Raw genomic sequence first — 12790 nt, forward strand, 5'->3', positions numbered from 1 at the left:
GAGGGTTGGCGTATGTGGAGAGATTGAGAAAACTGGTTCTATAGTCATTGTAATTTAGAAGAATGGGAGGTTGGAGAGGAAAAAATAAAACTTTGAAGGAAGTAGATAAGATAGAAGCAGGGAGGTTATTTCCATTGGGGACGGGTGAAACTAGAGCATAACCTCAAAATAAGGGGGAGCAGATTTAGGACTGTGTTCAGGCGGAGCTTCTTCAGGTAAAGGGTTGTGAATCTGTGGAATTCCCTGCCGAGTGCAGCATTTGACGTTATCAACTTGAACGCCTTGAAGGCAAAATTTGGATTTGTGAACAGGAAAAGAATTGAGGGTTATGGTGAGAGAGCAGGAATGTGGAGCTGAGGCCATGAAAAGATCAGCCCTGATCTTGTGGATGGCAGAGCAGGCTTGAGGAGCCAGATGGCTTTCCCCTGCTCTTATTCCTTATGTTCTTATGTTCCCACTTTCCAGCCGTCCCTTTCCCTGGGAATAACCTCCCGCAAATAAATTTTGAAAGTGCTTGCCTTGTGCTGTGAAAATTGGCCTTTGTCTAATTTAGAACCTTAACTTTTAGATCTGGTCTATTATTTTCTGGAACTATTTTAAAACTAGTAGAATTATCAGAGAATCCCGACAGTGTGGAATAAGACCATTCATCTCATCACACTGACACTGACCCTCAGAGTCGCCTAACCTCCCCCTGCAACGTTGCATTTCCCAGGGCCGTCCTGCACATCCCTGACCACTATGGGCAATTCAGCCTGCATAATCCACCCAACATGAACATCCTTGAACACTGTGGGCAATTCAGCCTGGACAATCCACCCAACCTGCACATCCCTAAACACTGTGGGCAATTCAGCCAGGATAATCCACCCAACCTACACATCCATGAACACTGTGGCAATTCAGCCTGGATAATCGAACTTACCCAGCATATCTTTGCACTGTGGGAGGAAACCAGAGCACCCAGATGAAACCCACACAGACAACCCCAATAAGGAGATCATCCCTTCCTTATTTCCCAGTTCCACCCAAATAACTTCACTGGACGTACTCCCAGGAATGTCCTCCCTAAGCACAATCTTAATGCTGTCCCTAATCAAAAATGCCACTCCCCCTCCTCTTGTCCTCTTTTCTATTCTTCCTATAGCATCTATACCCGGAAACATTAAGCTGCCAGTCCTTTCTATAATACCCATGATATCCCAGTGTCATGTTCAAAACCATACCCTGAGCTCATTTGCCTTCCCTGTCAGGCCTCTTGCATTGAAATAAATGCAGTGTAACTGCTAAATCCCACCTTGTTCTGTGTCTTGCCCTTGCCTGCAATGACTATTTGCCTTCTGAACTGTACCAGCCTCAGAGATATCTCTTTTCTCACTAGCTATTTGCGATCACACCTACTCCTCACTGATTTACTGCCTCCCGAGTAGCATTAACAAATCTCCGTGCCTCGATATTAGACACCTTCCAAATCAGGTACAATCCATCCTTCTTACGCAGGTCAATTCTACCCCAGAGTTGATCACAATGATCCAAAAACGTGAATCCTTTTCCCCTGCACCAGCTCCTTAGCCACTCATCCAGCACCTCCTCCTTCTCTGTAATATGGACTTTTTTTTCAAGATATCACCATTTATTTCCCCACTATCTATATCTCACATGCACTTCTCCACAGTAAACACTGATACAAAATACTTGTTTCCCTCTCTCACCCATCGCCTGCAGCTCCACACAATGGCTACCTTGCTGATCTTTGAGGGTCTCTATTTTCTCCCTAGTTAGCCTTTTGTTCTTCATGTATTTATAAAAGCCTTAACCCTATTTTCCAAAGCTATCTCACGTCCCCTTTTTGCCTCCTGATTTCCCTCTTAATTATACTCCTACTGCCTTTATAATCAAAGGATTTTTGGATTGGAATAAATACAAAATATTACATCTTGATAAAACAAACAAAGGCAGGACTTACACTCATTACAAGTAAGGCGTTGAGTAGTGATATGGAACAAAGAGACCGAGGGCTTCACGTGTTTGAAGTTCGTGTTACATGTAGACAGGGTGGTTAAGAAGGTGTTCAAGCACACTTACCTTCATTTTTCACACCTTTGAGTATAGGAATTGGGACGTTATGTTGAGGTTGTTCAGGATGTTGGCGAGGCCTCTTCTGGATTTCTAAACCCAGCTCTGGTTGTGCTGTTATAGGAAGGATATCATTAAATCAGAGCAGGTTCAGAAGAGATTTACTGGAATATTAATGGGAATGGAGGGATTGTGTTATCAGGAAAGGGTGGGACTTTTTTCACTGGAGTTTAGGAGGTTGAGGGGTGACCTTATTAAAAGGTTTATGCAATCATGAAGAGTGTAGATAAAGGTGAATGGCTGGGAGAGAGGGGAGTTCAAAATTCGGGTGCATTCATTTTGAGAAGAGATGAGAAAGATTAGAGAAAAGACATTAGGGATTTTTTTTTAAAAAATTACACGTGTGGAATGAACTTCCAGAGGAAGTGGTAGTTGTGAATACAATTACGATATTTAAAAGACATTCAGATAAGTACGCAAATAGGAAATATTTGGATGGATGTGGACTAAACGGAGGCAGGTACAATTAGTTTAGTTTGGAATTATGGTCGGCATGGACTGGTTGGACCACAGGGCCTGTTTCCTTGCTGTATAACATTAGGACTCTCATTATCACTGTCTCCAAATTCCTCCATCCTCACAACTCTCCCGATCACTGTCACCTCATCCAGCTTCACAACTCTTCCTTATTCATATGATTCCTCTCCAGCCACAAAACGCTCCCTATCTCTAATCTCCTCCAGTTTCTCAAATCTCTGCTACATGTGCCTTTCTTTCATTCCAGCCTTAAGGATACCCTCGTTCACTCCGATTGGTTGGAAGATAAACTGGTACTGCCTCGTGTTCCAGTCCCACCCTCTGCCTCCTGTTGGCCTGCGCTGACATCAATCACCTGAGGCCCATTGTGAGGTGAGTGGTGGTATCCTCCCTCTCTGCCCTCGGATGAGCTTCATCATTCACAGTGAATGGGGCAGTATCACAGAGCTTGGGGCTGGGGGCTATTCAGCCCATTGGGGCTATACTCTCTCCCTCTGGAGATGCTGCAAATCTGTCCCAACTCCCCTCCCATTTGCCCTTAGCCCCCCAAACCTTTGCTTAAAAAGTAAAATTCCAAATCTATTTATGAATAACTGCTGAATCTGTGTCCAGCTGCCATTCAGACTGTTCCAGATGCTCAGAATTTACTGAATAAAATAATGTTCACATATTCACCCTGCATTAGTTGCCAATTACTTGAAAATAGTTACTAAAATTATGACGTTGTTAACAATTCCTCTCTCTCTCTGCAAATTAAATACATTGGAAACAAATCTGCTTAACATTGCTTAACATTCTCAGCTCCAAGGATAATTATCTGTGCTTCTGCTAGCTCTCCACAAAAGAGGAACACATCTTATTTTCATTTATTAGTGTCAGATGTACAGCACAGAAACAGACCTTTGGTCCAATTGGTCCATGCCAACTAGGAATCCTAAACTAATGGAGTCCCGTTTGCCAGCTATTGGTCCGTATCATTCGAAACCCTTCCTATTCATGTACCCAATCGGATGCCTTTTAAATGTTGTAATTCTATCAGCCTCCACTACTTCATCTGGCAGCTCATTCCACACATACATCACGCTCAGCTTGAACACGTGGCCCCTTAGATTCCTTTTAAATTTTTGCCCTCTCAACTTAAGCCCGTGTGCTCTTGTTTGGACCCATCTAACCTGGGGGGAAAAGACTCCGGTTGTTCACCATATCCATGCCCCTCATGATTTTATAAATCTCCGTAAAATCACCTCTCGGTCTTTGACTCTCCAGGGAAATTAACCCCACCCTATTCAGCCTCTCCCTTTAGCTCAAATCCTCCAACCCTGGCAAAATTGTTGTAAATCTTGTCTGAACTCTTTCAAGATTCACAACAACCTTCCCAAAACAGGGAATTTTGAACTTAAAACAGAATTCCTGAATGGCTTAATCAATGTCCTGTCCAGCCACAATATAACGCCCCAGCTTCTGTATTCAATGCATTGACCAAAAAAAATTAAGTGTAACAAACGCAACCTTCACTCGCCTCCCTACCTGCAACACCACTTTCAAGGAACAATGAACCTGCACACCATGGTTTCTTTGTTCAGCAACAATCCCCAGGACTTTACCATTAAGTGCATACGTCCAGCCCTGATTTGCCTTTCCAAAATACAACAGCTCATACTTATCTAAATTGAACTCCATCTGCCATTCCTTGCTCCATTGGCCCATCTGATCAAGATCCTGTTGTATTCTGAACTAACCTTCTTCACTGTCCACTACACCTCCAATTTTGGTGTCTTCTGTAAACCTACTGACCATACCTCATATTCACATCCAAGTCATTTATTTAAGGACCCCATATCCATTCCTGCAGCACACAGCTGCTCACAGGCCTCCAGTCCACAAAGCAACCATCCGCCGCCTACCTTCAAGCCAGTTTTGTATCCAAATGTCTGGTTCTCCCAACATTCAATGTTATCTAACCTTGCTAACCAGTCTGCTCAGTGTCCATACAGACAACGTCCACAGTCTGCCTTTAAAAAAACTCAATCAAGTTAGAGAGAGAGAATTTCCCACACACAAAATTTCCCACGTTGACTATCACTAATCATTCCTCGTCTTTCCAAATACATGTAAATCCTATCCCTCAGAATCCCTTCCAACAACTTGCCTGCCACTGACGTCAGAGTGACTGTCCTCTTGCTCCCTGGCCTTTCCTTACTACTTTTTAAAATAATGGCACACATCTTCCAACACCTCACCTGTCATAAACGATGATATAAATATCTCAGGGAGGAGCACTGCTATCACTTTCCTAGCTTTCCACAAATTTCTGGGATACACCTTGCTACGATTTAAGACATCCAGTACCACCTCCTCTGTAATATGGACACTTTTCAAGCTATCACTATTATTTCTCCAAACTCTCTCGAACAGAATAGCATAGTATCTCTCCCACTTCCTGTTGTTCCATAGATGGCCTTCTTGATCTTTAAGGTGTCCTATTCTCTGCCTGGTTATTATTTTATCCTTAATGTATTTGAAGAATCTCTTTGGATTCTCCTTAAACTATTTCCTAGAGATATGTCATGTCCCCTTTTTGTTCTCCTGATTACCCTCGAGTATATTCAGTAAAAACGTGATCCTGTACTCTCAGTTCCTCTGCTTCTGCCATATGTGCTCCCAGGAAAAGCAATTCCACTCCAGGACATCCCAGAAAAGGTTTCCTACTTCAAGCACCACATCTCCCTTCCACGTGATCAACAATGCCCTTCAATGCATATCCTCCACTTCCTGCACCTTCGCCTTTACATCAGCCCTCCAACCACAAGAAGAATATAATCCACCGGTCCTCAGTTGCCACCCCAGTTATCACCAGATAAAGCGCCATTTCCGCTACCTACAGCCAGACCCCACCACCTCGAATATATTTCCCTCCCCAGCCCTTTCTATGTTCCGCAGAGACCATGGGAATTTTGGTGCTGATGTGCTGTCCTACGGATACCTCAGTCACTCACCCTGCCAAATGGCCTAGTGATATTTTGGCTAAACGGATAATCCAGATACCCAGATAAAGTTCTGGAGCCCTGGGTGTGAATCCTGCCATAGCAGTTGGTGGAATGTGAATTCGATAAAAATTTGGAATTAGGAATCTATGAAAGACTATGAATCCATTGTCGATTGTTGCGAGGAAAAAAAAAATCCCATCAGATTCACTAATATCCTTCAGGGGAGGAATCTGCCATTCTTAACAGGTCTGACCTACATGTGACTCCAGACCCACAGCAATGTGGTTAACTCTTTACTGCCCTTTGGGCCCAGCCAGTGACACCCTCATCCTGTGAATGAATAAAAAAGGTCAAGTCTTGTATACAACCATTCTATTCTTACAGATAAGTGATGTCTTTGTAAATTTGCTTCTCAATTCCCTGCTGACTATTGGGGAAGGGGTGAGGAGGGGTCAATAGTACAATCCCAGTAAGAAGATCATCCCTTATTTCTCAGTTCCACCTGTATAACTTGCCTCGATGTACTCCCTGGAATACCCTCTTGAAGCCCAGCTGTAATGTTATCCCTAATCAAAAATACCACTCCCCCTGCTCTGTTGCCCCCTTTCTATCTTTGCTATAGCATCTATACACTGGAACATTAAGCTGCTAGTCCTATCCATCATTAAGTCATGCCTTTGTAATTGCTATACTATCCCATTGCCATGTTCAAACCTATGCCCTGAGCTCATCTGCCTGACCTATCGGGCCTCCTGCATTGAAATAAATGCAGTGTAACTGCTCAGTCCTACCTCGTTCTCTGCCATGCCTTTGCCTGCCTTGACTGTTTGACGTCTGAATTGTACCAGCCTCAGACTTCGCTCGTCCTCACTTTCTCTTTCGGTTTCCCCACATTTCTTCACTGGTCTAATGCCTCATGAATAGCACTAGCAACTCTTCCTTTCCAGTGCAGGTACAATCCATCCTTCTGATGGAGGTCAATTCTACCCCACAAGAGATTCAAATGATCCAATAATGTGAACTCTTCTATTCCTATGTCATTGATACCATTAAACAACAGCCTCTCCTCAAAATGATTATTCTCCCCTTTAAGAATATTCTGCTCCCTCTCTGAGACATCCTTATACAAAACTTACACATTCGAATAATAAACCTTACACTCATCAGGTCATCATAAAAGGATTACATGACACTTTGAAGGTTTGGGGAGACCTTTTGAGCGAATGCGATGATTCAAAGGAGAATTTTTAAGCAGCAAATGGGATTGATCTGGAACACAATACTCACACACACACAATGCAAATATCCAGATCCTGATATACTGAGTAATTCAATCAGAGTTTAGCAGAATATTTACTGAGATTACCATCTGAATGTCAACCAGTAATACCCTGTAATACAAGTTTATAAAATCTGTCACTATCAGTCCAAGTTAGAAACCCACACTATCCCCTCCTCGTGGCCCAGGATGACTGTACACATTATCCTCGAGGACAACAGCACTCAACTCAGGGGGAAATCTGTGGGTTTCTAGGAGATTCCAACTTGAGATCTCATGTGACTGAACTCAGCAGTTCTTTGACACATTGGAGAAAATGATCCAAGCGTCAGTGAGATATGGGGAACAAGAATTACTTTCTTTTCTTTCATTCCGTGCTGCCGCTCTGCCTCATCAGTAAGACATGGGTGTGAAAGGCTAATGCCTAACGATGGGCAAGTTGTCTCCATCCTGGCCAATGGGTAGAAAGATCCTCTCAAATCACTCCAAAGCGTATCCCTAAAAAGATAGCAACTCTCTCTGTTTCCCACTGCCCAGTGCTCACAGTAAATGTTTGGAAGAATGGGAAGGGGAGATATCTTCTAGAAAAGGCATAACTGTAAAGGTCTAAGAGGATTATGAAAAGAGAGAGATGCACAGGAGAAGGGAGCAACAAGTTGCCAGATGGGGTGTAACTTGGGAAAATGGGAAGTTGCTTATTTTGGAGGAGATAATAAAAGAACAAAGTATTATTTAAATGGTGGAAACTGTAGAAAGCTGCACCACAAAGGGACCGGGGCAACTGTGCAGGAAACACAGAAAGCTACCACACAGTTACAACAGGGAAGCAGGAAGAGGAATGGAACGTTTTGTTTCAAAGGTTCTCAGTATTAGAGTTTGGAGTGTATACCTGAGAGTACCGTGTGGAAGTGCTGGTGAGACCCCCATATCTGCAGTAATGAGAGCAGTTTTGGTCCCTTTAGATCAGGAAATGTGTCACTTTATTGGAGGCATTTCAGGGAAGATTCAATGAGATGATCCCTGGTTTGGAGGGATTATCTTTTAAATAAAGACTGAAAAGGTTGGGACTCTACTCACTGGATTTTGGAGAAAGAGAGGTGATCTCATTGAGACAGATGGAATTCTTAGGGGGTTTGACAGGATAAATAAAAAGAGGATGTGTCTGAGGGTAAATACTGAGAGGGGAGTCTGAAACCAGATTCCGAGTCACGGAATCAAAGATTCTGTTTTTTATTCAGGTTTAAGGCGACACAGACGAGGGTAAGGGGTTTCAGTGGCAATGGAGCTGGGGTGAGGTGGAGAAAAGCAACGTTTAAGAGATTGGAATTCCTGGGGTTGTGATTGTGTGGATGTCTGATCAGAAGGTCATCTTGGGGTCAGATATAACAGCAATATTGTGAAAAGTGTCGTTCTGCCTCAGAGTTCTGTCTCAGAGTGGGAGGGAGGGGCTCAGCAGAAAGGTAAAGGTAAGGCAATGGGTTTAACCGTGCCAATGTGTCATTGGAGGAAATTGAAGCTAATCGAGTAGTGGGAATGTGATAAGCAGTTTGATAACTGATTAACAGTGGAGTAATGGAGAGGGATGATGGGGATGGAGAGCTGGGCATCGTCAGTGTACATGTCAAACCTAACAGTGTTTTTGGACGATATCACTTCCTGGCACTATGTACGTGAGATACAGGAGAGACCAAGGATCGATCGTTGAGGGACACCAAATGCAAGGAATTCAGAAAGGAAAGGGAGAGTGGAGATGGAGCAGGATTTTCCAACAACGGTGAGGTCAAATATTAGTTTTTCACAGAATGGGAGAGAAGGACATAACCAGAAAAGACCAACAGAGAGAACAAGGAACAATATCTATGAATTGGCGAGGGGGATGATGAGGCAGCAGCGGAGGAAAGAGAGTTGGAAAATGAGTTTAGCGAGATTAGGGTAAAGGTGAGCTCTGATAAGGCTTGACAAGAGACTGGAGAAATATGTAGTTTTAGGACAAAAACCAGGAACACCACGTGAGGCAGTTTGACTCAGTGGGCTCGTGGGAGGGAGAGAAGCAGCAGATCGTATTATCTCAGTCTTAGTGACAGAGAAACTCCATGTGCTCCTCACTCGTGTTGGAGGGGAGGATGGAGGAGACAGGATGATGGACAGTGTTTTACAAAGAAACAAAACCAGGGTTAGTGATATTTAAAATGAGTTAACAAACCTGATGTATTTAGCTTTTATCCAGAATATTAAAACAAACGACTGAAGTCCTGGTTCGAATCCCGTCTTGGCAGATGGTGGAATCTGAATTCAAGTAAAAAAAAGTGTTAGGAATCTCCTGATCTCCATGGAACCATTTTCAATGGTGAAAAACATCCTGCCAACCTGACAGCGGCCCAGCCAGCTACTCACTGTATTAATCACTGCAAAGTCTCAACACAGGAATGAAACTGGATGAACCAGTTGGCAACTAACAAGGCACCAGAAATTACAACCACAGATTCAGCCCTCTCGATGGTGCAACGTCCTCCTCACTAACATATGGTTTTTGGTGCCAAAATGTGGAGAGCTGTCTCACAGACTAGTTAAGGAACAGCCTGACATACTCATACTCACGGAATCATCCCTTACAGACAATGACCAGACACTACCATCACCATCCCGAGATATCGAGAGTGTGGTGCTGGAAAAGCACAACAGGTCAGGCAGCATCCGAGGAGCAGGAGAATCGGCGTTTCGAGCCTAAGCCCTTCATCAGCCTGACCTGCTGTGCTTTTCCAGCACCAGACTCTTGACTCTGATCTCCAGCATCTGCAGTCTTCACTTTCTCCTGAAATCACTGGATAAGTCCTGTCCCACCGGCAGGACAGACCAGGCAGAGGTGGTGGCACAGTGGTGTACAGACAGGGAGGATTTGCCCTGGGAGTACACAGCATTGGCTCCGGAGACCAGGAAGTCTCATGGCTCCTGCCGATTACCACGTACCGTCCTCCCTTGGCTGATGGATCAGTTCTCCTTCATGTTGAACAACATTTGGAGGCAGCACTGAGGAAGTAAAATGGTGTCAAACGTACTCAGGGTACAGGATTTCAATGTCCACAATCGAGACTAGCTCTGCAACAGAATTACTGACTGAGCTGGTCAGATCCTAAAGGAAATAGCTGCTCAACTGAGTCTGCAGCGGGTGGTGAGGGAACCAACAAGAGGGAAAAACATACTTGATCTCATTGTTAAGAATTGACCAGCGGCAGATACATCTGGCCATGACAGTATCAGTAAGAGCGACCATCACACATTCCTTTTGGAGACAAAGTCTTGCCTTAAAGTTGAGAAAAACCTCCACAGTGTTGAGTGGCACTATCACCGTTCTAAATGGGACAGACTTTGAAGAGATGTAGGATCTCAAACTGGGTATCTCTGAGGCACTGTGGGACATCAACAGCAGCAGAACTGTACTCCAGCACAATCTGTAATCTCATGGGTTTGTAAATCCTGCTCTCACCCATCACAATGGACAGTAAAGGAGGGCATACCATGAGCAGCACCAGGCAGAAAACTGAAGTGCCAACCTGGTGAAGCTACCAAACAGGACCATCTGCATTTCAAACAGCATCAGCAGCAAGCAACAGAGCTAAGTGATCCTACATCCAATGGAACAGATCGGAACTCTGCAGTTCTGCCACACCCAGTTGTGAACAGTGATGGACAATTAAACAACTCACTGGAGGAAGCATCACAGATATCCCCACCCTTACTGATGGAGGGGCCTCACACATCCATGCACCAGACAAGATGACAGCATTTGCAGCAATCTGCAGCCAGAAGTGCAAAGTGGGATTATCCATCTTAGCCTTCTCCATTGGTTTCTAACATCACAGATGAGAATTTTAAGCCAGTTCGATTAAGTTTGAATAACATCAAGAAATGGTTAAGTAGTGCAAAAGCTACGGCCTTGCCAATATTCTGGAAATAATACTGATGGCTTGTGCTCCAGAACTTGCCACCCACCAAGCCAAGTACTGCTCCAGCACTGGCATCGACCGACAATGTGGAACATTGCCCAGGGATGTTCAACACAAAAACACAGGGCAATCCAACCCAGGAAATTTACATCTATCAGTCCACACTCGATCAGCAGTAAAAAGTGATGGAAGATGTCATCAACAGGGCTACCAAGCAGCAGCTACTCAGCAACAGCCAGCTGAGTGACACTCACTTTAGGCTCCACCAGGGCCACTCAGCTCCCGATTGTGTTACCGCTCTGATTCACAACCTGACAACCAGCTGAATCCCAGAGGTGAGGTGAGTGTGATAACTCAGTCCCACTCCAAGACCACTATTTCTAGCTGATTCCATCCTTGTCTCAGCTCATATACTTTCATCCAACTTGTGTTATCTCCAGTCTAAATTTTCCAAACACACTCAGGGCCAGCTTCCCACATTCAACCTCCCTGTAATCTCAAGAAAGTCTAAATCTCTGCTTGTTGATTCATCAAAAGGCTCCTAATTATAATCAACAGCATACAGCCATAGAGATGTACAGCAAGAAAACAGAGCCTTCGGTCCAACCCGTCCATGCCGACAAGATACCCCAACCCAATCTAGTCTCACCTGCCAGCACCTGGCCAATATCCCTCAATTTAGAATTCTCACACTTGATTTAATTCCTGGCTGTGATCATCCCTAGCTCCCTGCACCCCACACACTGTGAGACCTCGACAACACATTTTCTTTAAGACTCCCAACCATTTGTTAATTCATTACTTCACCTGTGTGGATGTTTCTACAGTTGCTGAAGCAGCATAGTCTGAAATTCACAGCCAAAACCTCACAGGTCTGCTTTCCACCTTTAAGACATCCCTCAAAACCTGTTTTTTGGCAATGCTTTTGGTCACCTGACCTAATATCTCCATCTCTGGTCTTATGACTAAAGTTCTCAAGAGTACTTTTGTGAAATTATAAGCATGATAATAAAAATACAAACTGTTGCTGAATTAGACATTATTTTCAAATCAACACTGTTGCTGAATGAATAATCTATAATGCCACTTACCCAACCACATTGTAGGAGCAGCTTCACCTCACAAACTGCAGCTGTACAAGAAAGTCAAACATCACCCTCTCCACAAGCAACAGGGTTTTGGCATTAATCACTGGAAGGAGAAACACAGTCGATGTTTCAGGGAGTGCAAAATGGATTACAGGGAATGAAAATGGTGCAGAATTTGATAGTCAGAAATGGAAGGAAAATACACTTGCTTGTTGGAAAAAAGAATTCTTGACTGTCAAAAATATTCAAGAAAAAAGTAATCTGATAATAGAGCAGTACATGGTCAGGGGCTGGGCTGCAGTGAAAAACTCATTTACAAAGGGTCTAAAAAAGTTTTAATACAGTAGTTAACAGACCAAAAATACACCTATGGTTCGAGACTGAGGAAGCTAGATATTGACAAAGTGGTGATGAGGGAGCCCAGAGGTGAATCAGAGCAGTATGGGCTGCTGTGATCACAAAGACTCTATACCAGAGAAAGGCTGCACATGCGCCTGGCTGCACCTTGCCCCCTACAAAGATGGCGGCTCCGCACGTGTACAGTGAATCGTTGCCCCAAATAAAGATGGCGGCGCTCACTCAGGCCTGTAGCCGCGCTGAGGCCATTCCTCATTTACTGCAAACACGGGACTGGGACGTTCAAATTTGTTTGTAAAACCTCTCCGCTCGTAGCAGCACAGTTTTTCTCCTGTTTCCCTGTTTATTTCTTTCCTTACCGTATCCTTTCTCTCCATAACTTGCCGAACATTCATTACAGCGACTGTGCGCCGCGCGCGAGGGTGATCACATGGTTTAGTTTAGCTCCGCCCTTCAGTCACTTTGATTGGTTGGAGGACCAACCACCCGCTTGGTCATCCAGCCTCGCCCACTGTTCTTTCA

The 12790-nt window shown here is 44.1% G+C and overlaps 1 long non-coding RNA gene across 1 annotated transcript in view; it reads right to left on the minus strand.

Annotated features, from left to right (window-relative positions):
• Window positions 1-12342, minus strand: part of LOC148139723 (uncharacterized) — a 28089-nt gene extending 15747 nt beyond the window's left edge. The window contains exons 1-3 of the long non-coding RNA XR_015753666.1: window positions 11915-12342; window positions 9083-9165; window positions 2086-2190 (exon numbers count right to left, since the gene is read on the minus strand). This is a non-coding gene — a long non-coding RNA (uncharacterized LOC148139723). The remainder of the gene's footprint in view (window positions 1-2085; window positions 2191-9082; window positions 9166-11914) is intronic.
• Window positions 12343-12790: the final 448 nt, after the last annotated feature.

This window comes from Chiloscyllium plagiosum, unplaced genomic scaffold (genome assembly GCF_037043375.1).
Source record: "Chiloscyllium plagiosum isolate Xiang-an unplaced genomic scaffold, Cpla_swu_hap1 HiC_scaffold_38, whole genome shotgun sequence".
NCBI classification, from domain to species: Eukaryota; Metazoa; Chordata; class Chondrichthyes; order Orectolobiformes; family Hemiscylliidae; genus Chiloscyllium; species Chiloscyllium plagiosum.